Raw genomic sequence first — 7,753 nt, 5'->3', positions numbered from 1 at the left:
CAAAAGACAAGTGTCATGGTGTGGACAGCAAGCATGGCATTCATCCATTTTTCTCTATAAAAAACAAGGTAACCACATCCTCATGCTATGGCCCAAGGTATGGCTGGGAGAAAGTTAGTTGGCATCAGCTAAAACTGAACCAGGGATCACACCAACAGTTAAATGGTATGGATGGTCATCAGCCTGAGGGTATGCCCTGGTACTGTCTTATTCACTGATAAAGATACAGCCCAGGATATAGGGAGGTATTTTAACAGAGCAATTGCATGGATTTCTGTGATTAAAATTCTCTGTGCTATATTGGCACCATGTGCTATGGTCAGAGTCAAAACACTTAATTATTCATCTGTTTCATTTAAAAGGAGAAGCAATTCTGTCGTGACTTTATTTGGGAAATGGTATGTTTATGACTCTGCAGCTAAATGTACTTACAGCACATGTTCTCATTATCCACTGCAAAAATAGCAAGTGGATTTGATCAGTGCAGGAGTGAACAAGCATGCCATAGTACAGCATGGTTTGAAGTCAGTGTGGAGCTTCAAATTTTCCTTCAGTTTAAGATGTGTGCTTTGACACCAAACGATCCTGCTACTGGTAGAGAGGATTATACTCTGTCCTGGTAAGGAGTTGATCAGCATTTGTGATCTTCTGCCCAAGAAAGAAGGAGACAGCTCCTGTCAGTCTTCATAACACAGGAAATTCACAATGGATGCAACTAGAATGCACGCAGGGTTGATGCATGACACTATTCTCTGATATAAAAGGCCACGGTCCCACTGCTTTTCTCCTGGGGTCCTCTCTGCATTCTTGCTTGCATTGTACCGAGGTGATTCTCTGCACTCACCTCTCCCCAATGCCACACACATCTGTGCAGCAAATCCTGGTGGGCCTTTGCTGCCCAGGAAAGTGACAAAAAGGGGCATGCAAATACTTTCCAGAGAGAAGTGCTGAGCCCAGTCTGACTATGGGAAAGAGTGAATGGTACAAAGGAAGCAGTCATGGAATGCGCCACATCTGATACGCTGTTATGTTTAGCACTGGGTGAAAACACGCATTCGTATTTAGGATTTATATGTGTAGTCTGCAGGATATTCACAGCTAATAATGTCACAGCTCTCTGACAAGAGCTCTTGCACTGTGGAAAGTGCAATTTTGACCGTCTTTGAAAAACACAGATGCCAGCAGCACACCGCAGCGAAGGAGAGGGATGGCCAAGGCAGGTCAACATGATTACCACAAACAAGATCTGGTAATGTGCTGTAGAAGTGATATTAACAATTAAAATTTACAAACTTAGTGCTGGAAATAGTAGGCTTTCAAATATTCAGAGCTGAAATGGGCCAATGCTGCACTTGCAGGGATAGGACTACATGACCTACCTGGCTTCTGACTCTGTGGATCTAGGAAAATGCCCTACCACCTACAACATGCTTAACTGCTGTGATGTCAAAGAACTTTCTGAGATGTATTTTTTCTGCATCTTCTTCTGTTGGATTCCACTAAAACAGACTGAAAGAAAAATATTAAAAATTTAATAGATTGGTGCATTGATGAAAAATTGATGCAAAAGCACTAGTTTTTTTCAGCTCTTCTCTGACAACTCAAAAGACCAATCTCACCAATTGACTGACCTGACCTCCCTCTGTGCTGACACAAATTCATGCCCATCTTCTGATTCAGACAGGGTACAGACTATGTGGGGGTCTGTAATCTCAGCCCAGCATCTGGATGGGACCAAGATCTCAAAGACAAGCTAGCATTCAAGAGAAGGACAAGTTTACAAGCACAGTCTGCCACGACTGGATCCTAAAACTGATTTTGCCATGGTACAACTGGACTGACTCTGACCCTGATCCAAACTGAGGACTAAGAGATCTCCCTTAATCTGGAAGCGATTAATTTCTTCAGGAGCAAAATTGTAAACTCACTGCCCAGAAAACTTTCAGTCATTTATTTCAGAAAGTGAGGGGGAAAAAAATCTCCCTTTGGAGTGTATAAAATTGGAATGACTGAAAGCAGCAATTAAACCACAAAACAAATAGCACCATAAATTCCAACCTGCAGATGGTCTTTCCCCAGGTCCCCTTTTCAGCACCCTTTCATTAGTTCTGCTCCTGTCCATCATCCTATCAAGCACAAGGCCAAAACCTTGCTGCGTGCACCAGACCAAGCTGGCTTATGCATGATGCGGTTTGCCAAGCCTGCCTCCTTCTGATTTTATCTCCGGCTTGCCTCTTGACTCCAGGCACAGTGTGCCTGATGTCACTGCTCAGACATCCTCTGATTCGCTGCCATTGGCAAAGACTTACAAATTCCCCATGGCAATGTGTTCTCTTAACTTCTAAGGGTAATGTTACTATCCTTAGCATTTTCCCAGAAGGCTAAAGTGCAGTGAACTTTTTTTGGGAATTAATTGGGATTAATTGCACAACAGACATGTGAGGAACCTGTGATCTTGGACACAATCTCCAAAGTAAACGACTGGGCTTTTCTTGCTGACGTAACCAGTTGATCAAGGCAAGGCCGCACGTCCAAAAGTTCAGAGGTTAAAACTGGGATGACTGGTCCCTCAGAAATAAAAGTCGTGTGATGCTACAGGATCTTCGACATGCTCACTGTGGATGAAGTCCCGTGTTTCATCTTCCTTCTAAACATTCATGTCATATAATCTATTGATTTACAAGTGCTGAGTAAAACAAGTGCCAGACACGTCTGGGGCTAAAAGCTATCATGTGGACTCCAGTAATTTGTTGCCCCTGCAGCATCCCGTGGAAGATTTTCCACTTGGCACTAAGTAAGTTCTTGTAAAAGGAAGGCAGATTTTGTGACAGGCATCCCATAACTTAAAGTAGATGTCAGAATACCTGACGTGATTAACCTCACATAGCAATAAGCTCAGAAAAGAAATAGGTCAGGGCACATTCAGTGGTGTATCAGGGAAACTGCTTTGAGGCCCAGCTTTATCTAAAATCTCCACTAACTTGGGAGATGTGGCCAACAATATCTCTGTGGTTTATATCAGTGGTTAATAGGAAATGCTAAAGAGGATTCATAAAAGTATAGTAAAATGGCCTAAAACCAACAATATGAGGAAAAATTAATCCCAAAAGGATACTCTCGGGCATAAGGATATTGGAAATTCTCTAATGCCAGCAATCACATGGGAACTGGCAGTGGGCAGTTTCCTAGGAAGTTTGTGCCATTTTGAACTTTGTAAGCAGGTATACATGTATGGTGTCTCTGAACCGACAAGAGATTAGCAGGTCTTGAAGCCTATGCTGGTAGATTAGCACACAGCCTGTGACCCAATGCAAGAAGAAATCACAGTGTAATTGACAGGTTACAGGGCTGCAGATGTAAAGGGAAAAAATTTCATGGTGAGAGTAACCAAGCATTGGGACAGTTTGGCCAGGGAAGTTGAGCAGGCTCTATCCCTGTGGTTTTTTTGAGACCTGACTAGACAAAGTCCTGAGCAACCCGGCCTGGTCTCACAGCTGGCCTGCTCTGAGCAGGAGGTTGGAGTAGAGCCCTCCTGGGTCGCTTCCAGCCCAAGTGATGCTGTGTTTCATGGCTCTAAGAGAGTGCTGAAGCAGGCAGACTTCGATCATACTCTACGTGCTTGTCTGCGCCCTGCCCTCTCCTCTTCTCACTTCTTGCTAGTCATGTAAGCATTCCCCCAGCAGGGAATTCACCAGTTCACTGTGTTTTGCATACTTCATTTGCCACTAGACATGTGGTGGACAGGCCTGCAAGCATTTCAAGTGCAGCATCATGAGACCCCAGATTTATTTTACCTGCAGTCTTTCACCACTGTGAAGTCCATCACTGGAGCAAGCTCTCTTTTATCCTTGTTGCTGTCTCCACACAGAAGAAACCTACTACAGGCTCTAAGAACTTCTCTCTAATTAGCAGCCTAAGACTTGTTACATATAGTTAGGTCATGACTGAACTGTCATTTGGGCACACTGCAAGCCAGAAGGACCTTAGAAGTACCAGATTTTTTAAAAATTATGTCTGGGGCCATCCATAGCTTCATCTGTCAATCAGTTTTCAGATATTTACAGGCATGTTTCCTTGCTTGATAATGCTTTTAGTGTGCATGTGGGTATGTATGAATGTGGATGCTTATACTCAGAAGTATGCAGTTGGTAGCAAAGTAGATTCTGTTCCATATGTAAATTTATGACAATGTGTAAGCTAAACAAGAAAAATAAGGATATATTAACATTTAGATCTTTTGCTTTAACTTCAGTCCCTAGATACTACTAAAGCAAATACACTCTTAAATCTCAAGTACTCTTAAATCTATTTAAAAGTGCTTAATATCCAGAAGGTATTTTCTAAGTTGTATTAAACCAAACTGTTTTTCCTTCTACCCCTGTAGCAGCAGATTTTGTGAAAAGCAGCATATGTTGACTTTAGGAAAATTTGATGCTCTTTCTTTCTATCAGACTAGAAAGTCATAATATAAACTTCCAACAGCACACATGTGAAGGCAGAAAATACTTTTCAGTGATATGAGTGATATTCTAACAGAACAGAGGAATAAAACAAACAGGGTTTTGTGGTTTCTTATCTGGAACGCACTACATTTAGAAATATCCTAAATTATGGAGTAGACAACGTAGTTCTTAAAAGCACAGGTGACATGATACTTAGATACTGAGAGGGACGGATAGAGTACTTCAGAGATCAGGGTTAGAAGGCAAAGGTTTTCATAAATGAAATAAATTACCTGGAGAAATGATAAGGAAGATACGATAGACACTTGTAGAGTGTTCAGGATTACAGGGCAGTTGCCTGTGCTCTGACAATTTATGAATAAAAAAAAGGACCTCATTTTCTCATCTGTGGGATTTTGTGTGAGTTAAAGGTAGAGAGGTGCAATGTCATTTTCTGCATCTTAGATTTATCTAAATGCAGAAAATCAATTTAATAATGGAAATGAAAATGACCTAGGAACAACGGCAATTGAGAAGCAAAATGTACTGAGTTCTCATGTTTAGGGGCTGTAACATGTTGTTTGTAATTATAAATAGCAATAATCTCCAGATAAGTAATGCACTTGGGTGACCGATGACATATCTGCAGAAGGTATCAGTTTTTTGGACTGAGAATTAAATGTTAAAGGGCCTCATATCTTAACACAATGTTCTTAGTTTGAATAAAGGTAATCCTAGCAGTGACAGTAGTGCTGGTTACCACCCCTAAATATGCTCATCTGTCTGATGAAGAAGCAATAGATAGAAATGGAGTGAAACTTCAGAGTGAAAGCATATATGGAACTGAGTTTAGCATTCACAGATTATAGGAGCATGCCAAAAGTATTAATTCTTCTGGTGCAGCAGTGGGAGCAGAAAGCTTTGTTCCACTGGCTCCCAGCCGGGTCACTTCACTGACAGCCAAGGGGAGAGAATAGCCACAACTCTCTCCTGCCAGCAGCCCCCAGCACAACGTAGTAATGAATTGTAGCAGCTGCTCCTTGGAAATGAAGTGTTTGCATTTATCAAAAACAATGAGGGAATACAAAATCCCTGTCAAAGACCGGGAGAAATGCATAGCATCCAAAAGTCACCATCCAGAGACATGCATTATGATGACACCTTCCTTAATTAAAGCATGGAACTTCCATTTAGCACCACAACTGCAAAGCCAAGAATCTTTCCAAAGAGTCTTGTGCAGTTTGAAAGGGAGAGAAAGGTTTTGTGCATTGCACTTTTGTTACCTGGCATTATCTGTGCTCTTGGAGTTTGTGACCAAAGTAACATTACAAAAGAAACTGGATCCCTTTGCATGTCATGGTTTCATAAAATGAGATCACAGCAAAAACTAGAACAATAAAACAGTGACATTGTTATCACTGTCAAATGAACAAGCCATCCAGTAAAAACAACAGATTATGAGATGGAATTACAGTGGTGGAAAAGGTTGGAGTTCAGCTGGAAGTAATTCACCTTCTGATTAATGTCAGCTCCCAAATGTAGCTCTAACCACGAAGCCGGCTGGCTGACCTTGCTGACTGACATCAGTGTCTACAGCTTCTGAACATCTGTCTTGGTCTTTCACCTTCCCAGGGAAAGTCACCCAGTGCAAGAGGCCAAGTTCTCTGGATTCTGTAAAGAAATGAGGCCACACAGGCCACGCTAAAATCTTTTTTTCGTTTGTTTGTTTTGTTTGAGTTCACATTATAATGGTTCTTCTTACTGTACACCCAGTAATTTAGAATGAGAACAGAAGATTTAAAAAATATACATATAGCTTCAGCCTAAACCAAACCAAGCCAATAAAATCATTTTGATGGTCCAAACCAAACCATAAAAAACAGGAGCTTGAGAAAAGACACAAATGGTCTGTTTCTGAGGACATGCACACACACCATGCCCTCCAAGCTTTAGTTATTTTGCACTGAAAACATACAAACAAACAAACAAAAATTATACACTTTTTCTAGACAAGTCTATTCAGAAAAAATGGGAGATCATCTCTGTTGTTCCTATTGCATATAAATCTGAGTCTCTGGCATGAAAAGCTGTATTTACAGTCCAAGGAAAAGAGCAGGGATTGATGCACTAGCAAAAATTAGACTGTGGATAATGTCATTCTTTGATAAAGAGCCACTTGAAATTCAGATGGCTTTGGCATATCAAATCTGTCAGAGGTGCCTACAGCAGTGTACAGGTTTTTATAACACACAACATACATTCTCTGCGAAGCATGTCAAATCACATATCTTTCATAATTGTCATATTTGGTGATAAATTTAGATTATTATGTATCATATATTATTTTGAGAATAAACTTCTATTTCCAGGACTGATGTAAGTTTAAGGTTATGAAATGATGCAAACTAGGTTTTCTTAGATGTTTAATTAAAAACTTTATTTCAGATGTTCAGAAAACGTTTATAATCAACATTTTCAAATGTGAGAGCTTACAGTTAGACTCTTAATTCATATTTAAGCATGCAAAGAAAAATAGTCTGATTTTAAGGACCCGTGGCAGTGAATATTTTGGTTTTCAGAGGGGTTACTCAGCACACTTCAAAATTAACCACAGTGTACTTACATGGCCTCCTAAATCCACTGAAACCTGATTTTGAGTAGCTAGATATGACGGAGTTGCATTATGTCACAAAACTAAAAAAAAAAAAGAATCTTAAATTTTTTATATTTGAATGTAATTCTAATCCACATATTTCATTACATATCCAGAAGTTCATAATACCAGAGTGTATCCATCATGAAAATATATCCATGAATTTCAATCTAATATATATACTTCTAATTAAAGTTCCTAGCCTTCGAAATATTAGCAGTATGTGTGTCACAGTAAAGGAACCTTATCTTCCAGAAGAAAAGCAATTCCAGGAAAAGTGTGGCAAAACCCAGTTAGGTTGACTGTATTTCCATGGACCAGAGGCTACAGCAGCATCTCTCCTTCCTCAGTACACTCACACGCTCATTTTGATTTCTTGAGACTCTACCAGTTGTTAGCCTTGCAGGCTGTGCCAGAGGCTTTCCTGCAGTTTTATGCTTCCACATCTTGCTCTTGCTTTGCATTTTAAGCACTTCTCAAGTAGAAGTTTAGGCAACGAAGGCTCCCTGCCTTTCCCAGCTTGATGACAGCTGAAACTCTCATAGGGCCTGAAGGTTTCGATTGGCGTTGGGTGAAATCCAGCCAGCAGTGTGACAGTGACACAATGAGCATGCCGGGCAGAGCACATTTTGTCTTCCAGAACATGAATGTGGAAAAA

This window comes from Anas platyrhynchos, chromosome 1 (assembly GCF_047663525.1).
Source record: "Anas platyrhynchos isolate ZD024472 breed Pekin duck chromosome 1, IASCAAS_PekinDuck_T2T, whole genome shotgun sequence".
NCBI classification, from domain to species: Eukaryota; Metazoa; Chordata; class Aves; order Anseriformes; family Anatidae; genus Anas; species Anas platyrhynchos.
This window is presented reverse-complemented; position numbering follows the sequence as displayed.